This window comes from Ictidomys tridecemlineatus, chromosome 7, assembly GCF_052094955.1.
Source record: "Ictidomys tridecemlineatus isolate mIctTri1 chromosome 7, mIctTri1.hap1, whole genome shotgun sequence".
NCBI classification, from domain to species: Eukaryota; Metazoa; Chordata; class Mammalia; order Rodentia; family Sciuridae; genus Ictidomys; species Ictidomys tridecemlineatus.
In genome coordinates, this window is record NC_135483.1 from 145,310,689 (window position 1) to 145,327,807 (window position 17,119).

Below are 17,119 nucleotides of genomic sequence, written 5' to 3' on the forward strand. Positions count from 1 at the left end.
AATAGTAATGTAGTTCCTTCTTGAATATACCTTGCTTTTGATCAAACCATTTCTATTTCTGGGCTTATGGTGTTTTGTCCAAATTAACTTTATACAATGATATGGCCTATAAAAAGGAATATAGGCCATAGATACAATTGATACAATTGCGGATACTGCCATTGAAAATTCATTCCCCAGAGTTGGAGCTTGCTGTGGGAGGCATTGATGGGCTGTTACCCAAATTACTTCATTTGAGCATCTTTCACTGCTTTCATTTTCAAAAGGCAAAAAATATTGAAGTGTCACTTTTTCCCCTAAAACTGGTACCATTCACAGCCAGATATATCCTGTATACCTCTTTCTATTTCTGCTATAGAAATAAAATTAAAAGTTGATGTCTCTGAAACCCATGATCAAAAGATAAGATTCCTAAAAGAAAATGTTATCAGCCTCTGAACACATTTTCTGGCTTGAAAAGTTTGCAAACAGTTTTTCCATGGTATGAGTCATCCACCTGTCTCAAATAACACACATTTGCATTTGACTGTTGCCTAACATGATACATATCTTCTTTATAATCCCTGATCAGTGACCATTTGGACAACTGCCTTATTACATTATGTTTTAAATTGTCTTTTTAAGATTAATGCAGTATACACAATTAACTATCCTCAGACCACACCAGTTTAAAGAATGACTAAGAACTGCATGACAGTTGCCATGGTATTTGAGCAGTAATATAGGGGCTGTACTAGTTTTTGAAGCCTTTTCTGTGACAATCTCATGTGCTGTGGAACAGATTCTCAGGGTCGCTGCTGGTAGACTAAGAGACCAAACTAGAAAGCAAGGATGTTATTCAAGCTTCTTGCTCCCTCACTCTCACATTCAACAATCAAGTTCTGATTCTTTTGCCTCTGAAATATCTCACTATATATTTCTCTTTAATCTCTATCATTACTTCTTTTCAGTGTCTACCACCACTACTCTGGTGGCTATCCATCTCTTCCTAGACACTGCAACTAGCCTTCTTATTGGAACCTTTCAAAGATTTTGAGGCATTTTATTTCCCTTCTTTGTTCAGGACTTTGCTTTGGGGACCTCATTAAGCCTTTAAATGCACTCAACAATTTCTTTCAAGAAATTATGAGATTTTTATGCAAAATAGTACTCCTGGTGGCTTCTCTTCCTGTGCCAGAGTTTCTGTCTCAGGTGTGTAGAATGTTATTGCTCACCCCCAAGGACTCTTGCTGCCTTACTGTATGGGAATGGCTTGGGAATGAGAGACTTTGAATGATTTTAGAAGGAATTGTTTCTGAATACAGTATTATAGTGACTTCCTTCTCCTGAAGTGTTTAATAACATTGTTTTGCTTTTTTAAGTATATCAAATACTTTCCTTACCTCTGGATCTCGATGCCATGTAAGCATTTTTAGAGACGATTTTTTTGTCCTTTTTTTGGCCCAAGCAAATCCTATATACCTGGTCTTCTACTTATAATGAACCTATAAAAACAATAAACAAAAAAATTATCAAGACATGAAAATGTTCTCAGCTAACAGCATACATTTATAAGAGGCTATTTTACTATGAAGCCATCTAATGTTAAATTCCTGTCATCACCAACAGGGTAGCCATGGAAGGTTCTTAACCTCTGATAATAATTTTTTTATTGGTAAAACAGGGACAAAAATATTTTCATTAAGGGAGTTTAGTATCACACAAAGCATTAGCCAATAGTAAATACCTATAGCACTTTAATTCTTATTATTTGTTTTCTTTTTTTATCAATACCAGGGATTGAACTAAGGGTCTTGCACATGCTAGGTAATGTCTTCACTAAACCTACTTTTCAAATAATTGAAAGTTCTAAGTTAAATCTTTTTCTAATTCAACAAATTCATGAGTGCCTCCTCCACTGAAGTCATTGTGCATTGTTTCCAACGAGCCTTCAAGAAATTTATAGCCCAGAGGATATACTACAAGTACATAGAAAGTTACAGCCCAGTTAATATATGCAGTGCCTTAAGAGTGATATGAAATATCACAGAAATTCAGAGTTATAGTAAAAACTACCCCTCATTTGGCTAGAGTAGTGGTTTGCAACCATATCAGATACTTTATCCCCTCTTCTATAACAAATATTTTCCAAGATCCTTTTTATTACATATTTGGAAATAAAACGTATATGTAATATATAATATCCCACACACATAATTTATTTTCCTTTCTCTTCTGTTTTAAAAGCTGATTGATCATAATTCTTAGTCATTGATACACTACCTTTATTGGTCTGTGCATGGTCCTCTTCTAGTCTTCTATTTATTTAGTCAGGTACAGTCTACTAAATTAACATGAAACCAGTAAAGCTAAGATGTAGGACCTTTACCATAATCTACTCTGGATATTTTCCCCCAACCATCTTCCTGTCGCCCTTGTTCTGAGTAACCAACCCCCCAATTCCATGTTTTCATTGTCTTGTCTTCCTTTTTAAAAATATAGCTTCATTGTATCTGTATGTTTTTGTTTGTTTTGCTGTGCTGTGGATGGAACCAGGGCCTAGTGCATGCTAGGCAAGCAATTTGCTACTGAACTACAGCCTCATTCCTTTAAAAATTTAATTTTTAAAAATAAGAGACAGGATCTCTCTGGGCTGGTTTTGAACTTGAAATCCTTTTGCTTCAGCCTCCTGAGTGGCTGAGACTACAGGAACTACACTGCACATAGCTATATGAATTTCTTGAACATATTTTCATTTTAGATATTTTAGTTCTATGAAGAGTGTTCATATACCATGTACACTTTTCACTTAATCTTATTCATCCATGTTGTTGCATATGTCATTGTGATTCACTGGTTTCAACTACTGTTTTATATTCTGTTGTGTGGATGTACCAAATTTTACTCACCCCTTTTAAAGGGCATTGCAGTTTAAAATAAGTTTTTGCTGTGTTGGGAACATACAGGGTAGGTATTTGCCCAATCGGATATTAGGATTTATAATGGAACTATGGAAATTAGGACAATATGATGTTGGTCCAGAACTTAATAAAGATTACTTTTATGCACATTTTAATATTTGCTTCTTGGTATACACATGTAAGAGCTTTTCTCATATACACTGCTAAAGTAAGATTGTTGTATTATTACATTATTTGAATGTTTAATGTTAGCATATAAAATCAAAGCACTTTCCACAAAAGTTTCCCTAATTTAAATTCCCACCAGTAGAGGATAAGATTCTGTAAATCTGAATCTTTTACAACACCTGCAATTGTCAGAATTTAGGTTTATTAGCTGTATATTCTTTCTCTTCTGTGAAGTTTGTTTTTATCTTTTGCTCATTTTTTTTTATGTTGGGTTGTTAGTATTTTTATTAATTTTAGGAGTTCTTTATATACTTATATGCTGATCCCATATCAATTATATGAATTGTAAGCATCTTCTGCCAGTTTGTAACTTTTCACTTTCTTTAAGTTAGAGTGCTTAATTTTAACATAGTCACATTGATTAGTTTTTCAGTTAATTCTTTTTATATCTTATTTTAAAAATTCTAGTTTACTCTAAATTGTATTAATTTTTACATTATTTTCTATATTTAAAATTTTAATCCATCTGGAATTTATTTTTATTTAAAAAATAGGTAGAGATTAATTTTAACTTTTTCTAAATTAATAATCATTTTTCATAGCTCCATTTGTTGAATTATCTTTTAGTATACCTCATTTTGACATACTATGCTGTCATATACAGAGTTCCTATATGCATAGGCCTATTTCTTGCCCTTATATTCTGTCATTCAATTTTACCAAGTTCTGGACCAACAACATATTGTCCTAATTTTCATAGCTCTGTGATAAATCCAAATATCTGATTGGGCAAATACCTATCCTGTGTGTTCCCTTTTCAAAAGTAGAGTAAATTGTTAATATCTATTTTTGTTTCTTTATTTTTCCTTACATTTCTAATTTTTAAAAATCAAAATAATGTCCCTATTGTAATACAAAGACTAAATAGCTGGGCATGCCTGTAATCCCAGTAACTCAGGAGGCTGAGGCAGGAAGATCCCAAGTACAAGGCCAGCCTGGGCAGCTTAGTGAGACCCTATCTCAAAAATCACAGAGGGCTGGAATGTAGCTCAATGGTAAAGCATCCCTGGGTTCAGTCCACAGTGCTGAAAAGATTGATTAAATAAATTAATTATTTATTTATTTTAAAAAAACTAAATGAAAGGAAAGTGATCTATAGTCAAATAGTAGATAGATAGATGGATACCATATACATTTTTTATGGTGCTATCTATCTAGGTTATGGCAACACCATGAAAACATCACAAATATTTAAAATGACCCCAACAAATAGAGCAGCCCCTATCGAGACCTGACAAGGAAGAGAACTGGAGATGCCATAGGGAAGGGAGCATCTTAGTGGAGCTTTAAAAGACATGTAGGGTTCAAGCTGGCATATCTGAGAGAACATTTCAGAGAATTTTTTAAAAGCACTGATTATATTCATAGAAAGTTAGGAGTAGGAAATTTGTTGTTTGCATTTTTTGTTTTGTTTTGGGGGTAATGGCACAAACCAAGGTTAGCTAATACCTAAATATTACCCCTTATACTGGTGTAGCTCAACACACAGCTGACCCACCTGCTTTCTTTTTGGCAAAATCATCTAGAGACTAAATTAAATTCTGAGAACATGAACTATTAAACCAAAGCAATAAATCCAGCCTTAATAAAAATGAAATAAGTTCCCCACATTTCATTTGAAGCTGTAACTTTATTAAAGCACATTTATAGTATATGGAATTTATTAAGCACATTTGTAATAACATTTTTTTTCAATTGACAAGTATTTCCTATGTTTCACTTTACCTCTGTGGATGGCTCAGATCCTTTCTAAAAACAAAATTTTGACATTTAAAAAACACGGTTATGGTTGCCAAGGAGTAGAAGAATGGGTGAACCTTCCAAGTTGGTTATCTGATGAGTAGGCTGGACTAGTTGAGATCTGCTATCTTTCTTAGATCAGGGTTCCCAGATGGTGTTTCAGTCAGCTGATCTATTGGTAGGGAACAGGATTGGAGAGTTATTCATTCGCCCATCTAGTATTTCATTTCTCTACAATTTTAAGGGTCTAACTAGCAATTTGCTTTAACATGAAATGGCTAGTGTTTTAGATAATCAGCAAGATAATGGTGTTAGGAATTCCTTGAAGGTCTCATAGCCAGTTTTGATGTTGAGGATGCTCAGATTATGTATTTCATAGTGTAAAAATAAAATCATATCACCGATGTAAGTTTGTAAAGGACTTTGAGCCTGATTCAAAATACAGTACCTTTGAAAATAATCTTATTGAACTCAGAATTCACTGTATCCAAGTAATACTCTTCGTATGATACTTAACTTAAAATGTTTGATACTGACAACACATTCCAGCATTCTTGTGTTCTAGGTTGACAGATTTTGCAAATAAAATTATAGGACATTCTGTGTAAATGGAATAAGTGTATTTGAAATGTACTTATATTAATTCATTATTTATCTGAAGTTCAAATTTATGGACATCCTATATTTATCTGAAAACATGCCCACACCACAATATTTTATACTCAGATTCTAAATTCTTGGGCTGGGGATATAGGTCAGTTGGTAGAGTGCTTGCCTCACATGCAGAAGCCCCTGGATTCAATCCTCAGCAACACACACACATACACACACACACACACACACACACACACACACACACACACACATTTTTCTCACATCTCACTTCTTGTAGCATATTCTCTTTAGGTCTTATAATTAAAATATGTGGGGAAAACTCCTTTAATTACTTTCTCCTAAACACATTACCACCAGGCATTGAATAGAAATAATGTTGGGGAAGGGGATATATGTGAGAACAGTTGTGCTTTAAAAAAAGCCATAAAACCCCACATCTCTTATCCTACATACAATATGTAGCTAAATATAAAAATGATCTTTGGTTCATTTGGATGCCACTGTATATAACATTTTTATATATTTAAGGATATTAATGAATGAATAATAATAATAATCATTATTTTTAAACATTATGCCTTGGGGATTTTGATAAATGAATTTGATTGTTTCATCAAAGAAATTTAATTTAGCTCCTTTTAATATAAGACAGGTATTCATGGCAAAATAAACAACTCTATACTGAAAAACTTAGTTCTATTCTAAAAAGTCCATATGTCATATCCTGCATTGTGAATTTCTCATTTTCTCCTCTTTTGGGGTCACAGATTCATTCTCTTTCGGGCTCATCTTTTATCAGTTCTTATCTCGCCTAGTTTTTCTCCATTCCTTGGCCCCTTCCTCCAGTACTGCTCCTGGAAACTCAACAATTTTCAGACTATTCTGTTTTATATCGCCCATACCCTAAGGACCATGCTACTATAGCCAAAGTGGCTTATCAAAATGTTTTGGCAAACAAAAGATAAGTCTTCTTTAGGTCAATTCTATCACCAGTCCTTAAACAATGTTTCCCTCCCCACTATTATTATTAAAGGGGAAAAAGACATGGGGATAAAAAACGCCTATTAACCATGAAGATGAAAGAGACCCTCTATGATCCCTTGAATTTATTTCAAGCCACCATGTAAAGAGGGCTAGAGATCAGAAGCTGATAGAACTTCCCAAGAGAAATTTTCATTGGGCCCTGGTGGAGAAGCCTAAGGTAGGTGATCAGGTAAGGTTCTGAAGGACAGGAGGAGGCCATCATTCATCTTTTCCAGCTTTCTTTCAGTGCCTGGAACAGAAGAAACATTGTTTGCACCCAGGGATGGATACTGGATTCTTCTATGGAGCAATATCCTCTTCATGATGAATTGTATGCAACTGGAGGGGGAACTGCTGTTAGCAGCCTGATATGTGAACTGCTTGAGATTAACTTTTGGGTCCCCCAGGAACAGCTAGGGATACCCTGAAAAGTGACAAGAGAAAGGTCATAGGAGAGATCACACCATTTATTTCTTCTAGAGAGAAAGCATTAATGAGCTGGACCATGAAGGAATATTCCATAGGTAATCTCACTTTAAGAGGTAGCAACTTACATTATGCTAAAAGAAATACACCCACATATAATTTTTTAGTATTGTTGTTACTAGATAATGTGATGTAAAGGTGTGTTAGTCAGCTTGCATCACTGTATACAAAATACCTGATAAGAACAACTTAGAGGAAGAAATGTTTACTTTGTGCTCATGGGTTCAGAGGCCTCAGTCCATGGTCGGCTGACTCCATTGCTCTGGGGCTGAGTGAAGCAGAACATCATGGCAGAAGGGTATGGCAGAGGAAGACTGCTCATTTCATGGCAGTGAGGAAGCACAGAGAAAACAAGAATCCAGGGACAATAGATAATCTCCAAGGGCATGCACCCAATGACCTGCTTCCTCCAGTCACACCCCACCTGCCTATAGTTACCATCCATTAATCCATTCACATTAGTATCTCGTAAATGGATTAATCCACTGATTAGGTTATAGCTCTCATAATCTAATCTTTTTATCTCTGAACATTCCTATATGGTCTAACGAGCTTTTAGGAGACATGTTATCCAAACCATAAGAAAAAGCAATGACTTCCTGCCAAAGAAATTGTTGCATTGCTCCTAGAAGATTATGATAGATTTCTCCTTCTCTGTTTTTAACAGATGGGTTAGTAATGTTGATTAGTAATATTTTTAACAAATGGGAACACTTAGTATCAGATAGCCTGTTGAGATAGGAATCACGAGCTGTGTTAGTTCATTCCAACTTCATGAAATCTAGGACTATAAACATTATTTCATATAGAGATGTTTTGAAAAACATCTCTACATTATTTTGAGATATACAAGAATATACCCACCATAAAGGAGTGATAAAAATCTAAGGTGATGGATATGTTAATTACCTAGATTTGATGATGACCCAATGTATATGTGAATATAAATATCACATTGTACCTCATAAATACATACACAAACACATACATATATTATGTGCTAATAAAAAATACCAAAAAAATGTGAAAACCACAGCAAATACCTTCCAGAGAAGAAAAACAAACAAATTGAACTATCACCAATATGGGAAATGAAAAATGGCAACCAAGACCTGTCCGATGGTTGAAGGAGAGAGTTTGTCTCCTTTCTCCTGGGAGCCACATTCATTACAGTTCAACAGGGTGACTCCAAACGTCTATCTTAGAACCTTAGTGAGATGTGTGGAGGTAAAAGCTGCCAGTCTGGGTGGCCTCATGAGAAACAAATTCATTGGTTAGATGGACATTTTTAAAACCTGCCACATATGTTAGCTATTTTTATGGCAATTAAATTGGAGGATCTGAGAGGTGAAGGTGCAATAAAACCTTTCACAATAAACCCAAGTGGAAAGTCATCTCATCCAACCCCTGGAGGTCAAAAGCCACAGTACCATGTTGCCTTATGCCACAAAGAAGAATTAAGACTCTCTGAGACTGCTTGCCTTTCCCTTTTTGCTTTATAGACAGGGGCTCCGGATTTGAGATGGAAGGAGAATTTTGTGCGACATAGCAGCAGCAGGGCTGGGGAAGGGTGGGAAGGCTTCCCTTGCCAAACTTAGGGAGTGCTTTGCTAGCAACTTCTAGAGCTGTGGCATTTCTATGTCATCCTTTTGCCACCTTCAAGATGTACATATTCTTCCTAAGGGATATGGAATGGGGAGTTGTTACTTGATGCTTTTCTCTAGGACAAAGGTAGATGAGGTACATGAGTCAGAATAGGCTTCCATAGTGAAAGGGCTTGGGGTTTATGAGTATAAACAGCATATTGAGTTATATGCATGGTATACGGCTTTCAAAATACTAAAGGAAACTTCATTTTCTCCTGAGAAAATGTAATGGTGTAATTGAAAATTGATTCTTATAAGGGTTCTAGGACACTTTCTTGTTAATTTGCATTTTGAAGACCTAAGCATAAGTTATTTAGCTATGTAAGAGTCTAGAAAATCATTATAGTAAAAAAAAGTTTCTGGGACAAAAAATACTTGAAGTTTATCAGTAACTTTTACTTTTAACTAGTAAGTTTATCTGTTTTAAGTTTGTTTTGAGAACTACTCTAATTTAAATTTATTTATTTCCTAAAATAGGCTTCTAATGAAGTCAGCATGCTATTCAGTTCTTTCTACTTAATTGTTTTAAATTTGAGATTTTGAACAACTCCAAATAGCATGAGATGCATGCTGAGAACTATTTAAAAAGAAAGATCAGATTTGATATTAACACTCGAATACTCTAGAATCTGAAATAACCGAGTAACTGTCATTCTCATGTTCCCTGTGGAAGATCTAACTTCTGCCAAAGGGATGATACAGGCATGTAGGTCATGCACAGTGACCTTGGGTGCAAACTTGGGCCAATTCTGGATGGATGAAGGTACCTGGACAGTGTTTCTCTCTGCCTGATTCTGAAACACCTCCACAGTGTTATTCATTGTGGTGAAGGATGGTTTCTGATCAATAGAGGACGTGTAGATAAAATAACCAATCAATGAATGTAAATTTTATTCCTCAAGTGGTTGCTGAGTGTGACTGAGGAGCCTGAATGGCACCCCACTTAGAACAAACCTCCAAGATCTCAGTTGTGCACCTTCAGCTCAACTCTGCTGGGCTGGATCTTAGGAAGCATCTGGCACAAACCTCTCATTTTACAGATGACAAAACTGAAGTTTTGAGAGGTAGGGGTGACTTTCACATTCAAAAAATTAGGGAAAATACCAAGGTCACCTGAGTTCAATTCCCAGGTCTTCTACTAATAGTTGTATGATTTGAGGCCAGTCATTTATCTGCTCTGGACCTGCTTCTTCTAAAGATGAGGGTTGGGGGATTTAATATGTTTTTTTTTCTTTTGGTTCCAACATTCTTCTCTCCACTATACTGTATCTTTGATTTCATTTATTTCATAGTAAAAAGTAGTTGTTTGGAAGCAGCTGCCCATCAGGGGTCATGTTTCACAGTTTGTTTCCCCTGTCCTCTCACCCCTTGCCTGTAGCTGGGACCAGTTCCTACCAATTAGATGTGATTAAAAAAGAATGTCATCCCCAGGCAGAAGCAATTAGGAATTAGGTACATCATTCGCATTCTTTCTTTCCCATCTTCTGACTGGAATAGAAGGACTTAAAGCTCCTCAGGGGTGATAGAAGAACAAGACAGAAAGGAGACTTGAATCACTCCGCAGAAGACTGCCTGTTGAACAACTGCACTGGACTGTCATGTGTATAAAAAATAAACTTCTATGTCAATTTTTGTTGTTATTGTTTTTAAAATTAGTATTACCCTAACTGATGCACCCAAGCAACAGGCACTTATTGAATGTTTATTACACACATCAGCCTGAGCTAAGACAAATGAGTATTTCTTTCTAAGGAACCACCTTTTGCAGAGGTTCAGAAATAAGAAAAAATTATACTCATCCAAGGAGTTTGGTGGCTGCAGATGAAGATGGAGAGATAAGCCAAAGTTGGATCTGATGGGAAAGGCTCACATTATACTGAAGCCTTTGAATAAGGTTCCCAGGAAAATGATTCTGTCATGCACAAACCTTGCAGCAGGTGCCCAAGAATTATGGAATGATGCTTGGGACCTGTGGGTGTGGTCTAAAAGTTAGGTAGGCAGAAATAAGGAACTGGTCTAGAAATGGTATTAATGTTGTGTCTCTTTAACAAAGGAGATATCCAAATGCTTGCAGATCATTTGGATTTGACAGAGCTTAGCAGCAAAGAACAAAGATAAACAGCTTTGAAAAAATACAGTTAATTCACCAGTGATGTGAAGCAGGCATGGATTCAACTCTTAGATGCATGGAAACAATACAATGACCCTTAAAGTGGCAGCTCAAAGCAAGTGCTTCAGGGCCATGGTGGGACTTGAGGTTTAATGCTAATGAAGTCTCCACTCCAGAGAGAGAAGCCATTATTTGCATCATGATTTCTGACGTGGCAAATAGAGGAAATAAATCAGACATCTCTATCCCATTTCCAATTGGCATCATTTGATGAACTTTTTTTATTTCCTTTATTCTAGGTTTTCCTCACCCTCAAATCTTCACAAAGGAGGGAAGATAAACAACAGAGCCTCCCTTTTCCCAAATCTAATCTTTTCATAATTCAGGATCACAGGGCTGCTGTAGAAACCCAGCCTCGGTGCTGTACTTATTCCCTGTGTGGTGGCAGAGCAAATGATTCCATTTACCAGCACTTCAGTAACCATGTGGTGATAAATAAAGCTGCCACCTTCGTGCTTGCCCATTGTGTTTAAAATGACACATTGGACAAGTGGGTCTCTATTGACTCCACTTTTATCATAAAAAGTCTAAAAATGGTCTGAAAATGCAGTAAATCTTAATCTCTAATATAAACTTCAAATTTAGAAGAAAAAACCACATAGACCCATGTGAATTGGATGATCAGATGGTGAGGGCTTGAATACTACAGAGATAAAGCCATCTAAAAATTAATTCCAGTAGTCACTTGGATGTGTAAGCTTTCTCCTTTTCTCCCCTCAAAGCAAGTTTGCCTCTGTAAGAAGGCAACTTCATTCAAAAGTAAAGACACATGGAACCATGCCAACATTTTTAAATGCTGTATTTCTGACTGCAGAATGCCAGGATTAAAAAACACCCTTAGTGCCTATTGGTCCTATTAATAGTCAGCTGTGCCAACTCCATGCTGTGCTCTCTCCTGCATTACCTCCCCAAACTTCTCTGAGTCTGTAAATTTTCTTGTCAGATCTCCTACTCTGCAACCAAGAGCACTCTTCTTTCTTGGTAACAGTCACAGGAAAGTTGAGTTGAAGTTACCCATTGAGTGCTGTGGTCTGGATGGGTGCTCTCTGAGATGAATGATCAACATACCATTTTGTTGATCTATGATATTAGATTCCTTTGCCTGTCAGTCAAAGCCTTCCTCAGTCCCATCCAAATCTCTTTGTGAAATCTTATTTCCAGCCCCTTCACTTTTCCCCCTCTGTGCTCCCTTTCCTGCCTCTGCTCTTGCTCTAGGTCAGTTGTCTACTCAGTTACCTTTCTCTCTACTCTGCTTACATTCTCCACCCAGTCAAAAGTCCAGCTCAAAGTGCAAATGTGCCACAAAGCCTGCCCTTGAAGTTGTCTGTCTTCTGACCATCCAATGCTCATTATTGAGTTCAGGAAATCTGTCTTTGCAAGGATGTTCACAGCAGCAGTTATAATAACAAAAAATAGGAAGCACCACAAATGCCCGTGGAGAGTCCATCAGTTAAATGAATTATTGTATTTTTATATATTTTGGAGAATGAGGCAGCCATTACCCATGTTGATAGAGATCTATATATTTTCTGATGCAGAAAGTGATAAGAAAGAAAATATATGGTTTTGCCCATTGACACATTGGACAAGTGGGTCTATTGACAAAACAAAGATAATTTAAATATCACCCACCTGCTTCAATTGTCAATGGCTCATGTCTTCCTCTCAGTTCTGTACTTGTTCTATCAGGACCTCATGCCCTGACCTTAGAAGTGGCCCAAGGCTGTTTCTGAAAGTCTCCAAAGAGTATGGAGGGAGATTCATGTACCCACAGCTGCAGTCACCACACTGCTCCTGCTCTCAAAGGTGCTCTAAGAAGTTTTGTTGCTTCACCTTCCAATGGAGCCCATGATGGGAATGATATGAGCTGACATCAATTCCCCTGGGTCTATCTGGCCTCCCTTCCTCCTTCATTCTCCACACATGATGAGAGGACACAACAAGCCCTGATGCACAAGATGAATAGGGCCTCATCTCTGCCCTGAAAAGGCTCTCAGACTTTCCAGGCTTCCACTCACAGGTCTTGCTTAGAATTTGCTTTTTAACTATAACATCTCAGCCCTCTGCTCTCAGGTAGGAGCATGGAACAAATGCTGAATAAGATCTGGGTTCAAAACCCAGCTCTGTCACTTTCTAGATTCCCATCTTGGGTGAGTCATTCTCTCTGAGACTCAGTTTCTTTGTGTAAAATGGGAGTGGCAACACTACTTACCATGAAGCTTTGTTGTGAAGAGTAAATGAGATGTGGATATCAGTTATTCATATATCATAAAAACTTCCCACACAGGCCATTATTAAACACACAATCCATCCTGCTCCTCCTTTTATAACCTCTGTGGAGATATCTGCCATTTTGTATAACTTCTGAGAATTTTAAGCTCTAGTTATTAAGGAGATACATAAAAGCCTAGGAATAGCAACAATACCTACTTGACTTCACACATCTTACCTTCAACTGTCCCTCAACATGTGAGGAGCATTAGCAATGATCCTGACTCAGGATGTTTCTCACTATATTATAGGGATCTAGGGTAGCAACACCTCAGTGGATCTAATAGCTTTTGTTAGGAATTCATAGCCCATCCTCTAGTTCTCATCTAACTCCCGAGATGGGATCTAGATATCCACTACCTGATTTGTCAAATAGGAGCCCTTTGCTGAAATACAAAACATGCGTTCCAGGAAACTGAGAATTTGAACAGGCAACTCATACTCACGGATACTGAGGAGCATTAAAGAACTATGCTCCTTTATCTTGCTTTTTCAATACTGAGATTTTCTTGGAAGAATTGTCTGTTCTGCTCCAAAGACTTTGGGGTATGTGAATCCTCTGTGTTTCCCCTGTGCAATGGTTTGTTTTGGAGGTGTCCGGTGTAGTTACATGGTGTTAATAGGTTCTTGGAAGAGCCACTGTATCAAGTAGAATTACTTAGGTTTGATCCTTGGCTGTCATTCAGATTTATTTAATTTCTATCTCCTTCCTCCACCTCCCTACCTTCAACCTATTAAAGTTTAAGCCCTTTGGCCTAGATTTCTGGTTTTATTATTTGTATCTCTTGGGGGTGACATACTCAACATTCTTGCCCTTTATACTTTGAAGGAAGCCTTTTCTTCCCATTTGTGAAGAAGTTCAGTGTTGAAGGGAAAACCTGCCTGTGCTCTTTTGATCCCCTTCCGGAGTCCACAAACTTGATGGGTCCTTACTGCAACGATCTAAGTAGTTGGCTTAAAAACAGCACATGTGGACTTTACCCTTATGTGCACAGTTTCAAACCCAAGCATATCCCAATCCTTCAGAAACTCATTCTGGGTCAGATGTTGCAGGGATTTCCTGCTAGCTATTTTTTGGTTTGATAAAGCTAGAACCCCCAATTCTGTTTGATAGACAATCATTCTCTCAATCTCTCTTTATTTTGATTAAAAAATAAAATGTGTTTATTGGAGAAAATTTGGAATGTAGAGATACATAAGGCAGAAGGTAAAAACCACACATTATTGGATGTCATCCTGAGACAACTGTTATTAACTGTTATTAACAATTGGCATATGTCTTTGGATCTTTTGTGTAAGTTCAAATAGACTTAACAGTCTACCTAACAGAATCAGGACCATCTTGTTCATGTTCAAGATTTCTTTTTCTCTTTTCTTTTTCCACTTAATACATTGGCCATGTAAGTATGCCTGGTTAGGAAGACTAACTCTTCAACAGGATTCCTCATGGTTACAGAACACTGAGAGCACCTGTCCTTTACAGCTCGTCATGTACCACTCTCTGTGCTGAGCTTGTCTGGCTTCTGGTGGAAGTGATTGCACAACTTCTGGGGCTGGGAATAGCCTCTCTGGAATCATCCAGGAAGTCTCACAAACCAGAAGGAGTAATGTCAGTATAAAAATATGAAATATTCTCATATCAAACAGAGAAGATAACCACTGGATCCATTCATTTTTGTCTATAACTGTCCAAAGTTTGGAATGCTATTTTTGTCAGTTTATTTGCTCATCCACTTAAGTGGACTATTTTTTTCAGAAGTTTTAAGTTTATAGCAAAGTGGAGAGTTCTCATATACTCCCTCCCCAACTCTCCCTTCCCCATAGTTAACATCTGGCACCATGATATGTTGGTTATAGTCCTTACAGTCCTGTGAACAAACACGAACACAGCATTATCAACAAAAGCCCATGGTTTACATCATAACTCACTCTTAGTGTACTTTCTATATGTCTTGGCATGACATATGCTATAGTTCAAGTATTTTTGTCCCTTCCAAAGATTCACGTGTTAGACACTTAATCCTCAATGCAATAGTGATGGAAGGTGGAGCCTAAGTGGGCGTGTTTCAGTCATGAGAGCCTTCATTAATGAATTTATGTCTTTATTAAATGGGATTGAGGGACGGGTTTGCTCCTATCTGTTCTGCCATGTGAGGACATAGTATTCATTCTTTCTTACCCTCCTGCCTTCCACCATGACAGAACACTGTTCGTCCCCCTCTGGAGGATGCAACAAGAAGGCCTTCATCAGAAACCAGATGTTGGAGCCTGGATCTTGAACTTATAGCCTCCAGAACTGTGAAAAATAAATTTTTGTTCTTTATGAATTACCCAAGTTTCAGATATTTTGTGGTAGCAATAATAAAATGGAGTAAGACAACATGTACCCTATACACTATTGTAGTTGGCATGATTTCATTGTTCTAAAAATCTGCTGTGCTCTGCCTATTCCTCCCTCCCTTTCCCTAAAAACTGGTAATCACTGCTCATTTGATTGCCTTCATAATTCTGCCTTTCCCAGAATGTCATATAATTGGAAGCATACAATATGTGGCCTTTCCAGATTGGCTTCTTTCACCTAGTAATATGCATTTAAGGTTCCACTATGTCTTTTCATGGTTTGATAGCTCGTTTATTTTTAGTACTAAATAATACTCTATTGTTTGGACGTGCCACAGTTTACTCATTCACCTCGTGAAGGTCATCTTGGTTGTTTCCAAGTGTTACTGTTTGGATGTCAGATATTCCTCCAAAGCTCCTGTGTTCATGCAGAAGCGTTCAAAGGTGAAATATTAGATCATGAAAGCTGTAATGTAATCAGTGAATTATCCATTCGATGGATTAATAATGTGAAAAAAACTGCTGTATTGGGTAGTAACTATAGGTGGGTGTGGTGTAGTTGGAGGAAGTAGGTCACTGGAGTATGCCCTTGAGAGTATCTTGTCTCCCTGGCTCCTTTTTTAAGATAATAAAACTTTCCTATTTGAAATTCCCTGACAATGAGTATGAATGTGAATATGAATCTAAATGTATTCCTCCTTCTCCATTCTTAACTTACAGGAACTTTGGAGAGTCACACATTTTGCCCCTTAGCTTCTTGGTTTTAGCACCATGCTTGGCATCCTGTTGGTGGCTAGTAAATATTTGCTGGTTGCTTGGCTTTCAATGACCTTGTTGCCCTTACTTTCAAGAACTACAGGAAATCTATTTCGGGAGTTTCAAACTAGCACATAGGTATATGCACATACATACAAAAACACAGGTGCTCTTCTGCTCCAGTTCAGGACAGTATTTATTGACTCCCTTGAAGGTAAACCTACCCCTATTTCTTATGCTCACACCATATTCTATATTAATCCTGCACTATGAGCTTGGTACCCAGTAGGTGGTAACCAATATTTGCTGAACAACTACTGTACGTTTGGGCTGATGTGCAGGTCAAGTTTGCTGTTAAAGAACTGCATAAAATTCCTGGTTTCATTATTTGCAGTCATTATTGAAGCTTTTTCACAATAGTAGAAATCTTTATAGGTTTTCCTTTGTGAGCCCTTGGCCAAATGTGGAGCCGACCCTCCCCATCCCCTCATCTGCCCGCCTCCTGCTTATTGTCAAAAACACACCACACATTGTAACAATCATATTGCCAAAGCTTTATGGCATTCATAAATTGAAAACTACTGCCTCTGACAGTTATTGGGTCTGTGTCAACACCAGATCATGTTGAGTCTTCTGGAATGTGTTTGTGAAAGCACTATACCAGCCTTGGAAGCTGTTGACATCAGAGGCTGTAAGTTAATTAGATGTGGCCCCAGAGCACTGTGGGTCTTGATGTCTAGGATAATTTTTTTTCCTTTCAATTCATTTCTTCAATTTGGTCCCAGAGCAGTAGCTGTTTTGGCTGCCATGTGTGGTGATGAGAAAGCCAGGTTAGAGAGAGAGTTCAAATATCTGGGTAAGAGATGATGTCTAAGGACTAGGTCCCTTTCTTCCCTTTTGGCAGTTGGCAGGAGGAATGGTTGGGGACAGTGAGAAGCAGTTCT

General features: G+C 37.4%; 1 protein-coding gene across 5 annotated transcripts in view; it reads right to left on the reverse strand.

The window, feature by feature from the left end:
* Ift70b (intraflagellar transport 70B) overlaps window positions 1-17,119 on the reverse strand; it is a 35,220-nt gene that overhangs the window by 7,201 nt on the left and 10,900 nt on the right. For 2 of the 5 annotated variants that reach the window (XM_078017646.1, XM_078017642.1), the window contains exons 1-3: window positions 13,526-13,755; window positions 4,854-5,040; window positions 1,383-1,484 (exon numbers count right to left, since the gene is read on the reverse strand). The gene's annotated coding sequence lies outside the window, so the exon portion shown is untranslated. Of the gene's footprint in view, window positions 1-1,382; window positions 1,485-4,853; window positions 5,041-13,525; window positions 13,756-15,258; window positions 15,376-17,119 lie in introns of those variants that run through there. The other 3 variants (XM_078017645.1, XM_078017643.1, XM_078017644.1) reach the window with 2 other exon arrangements.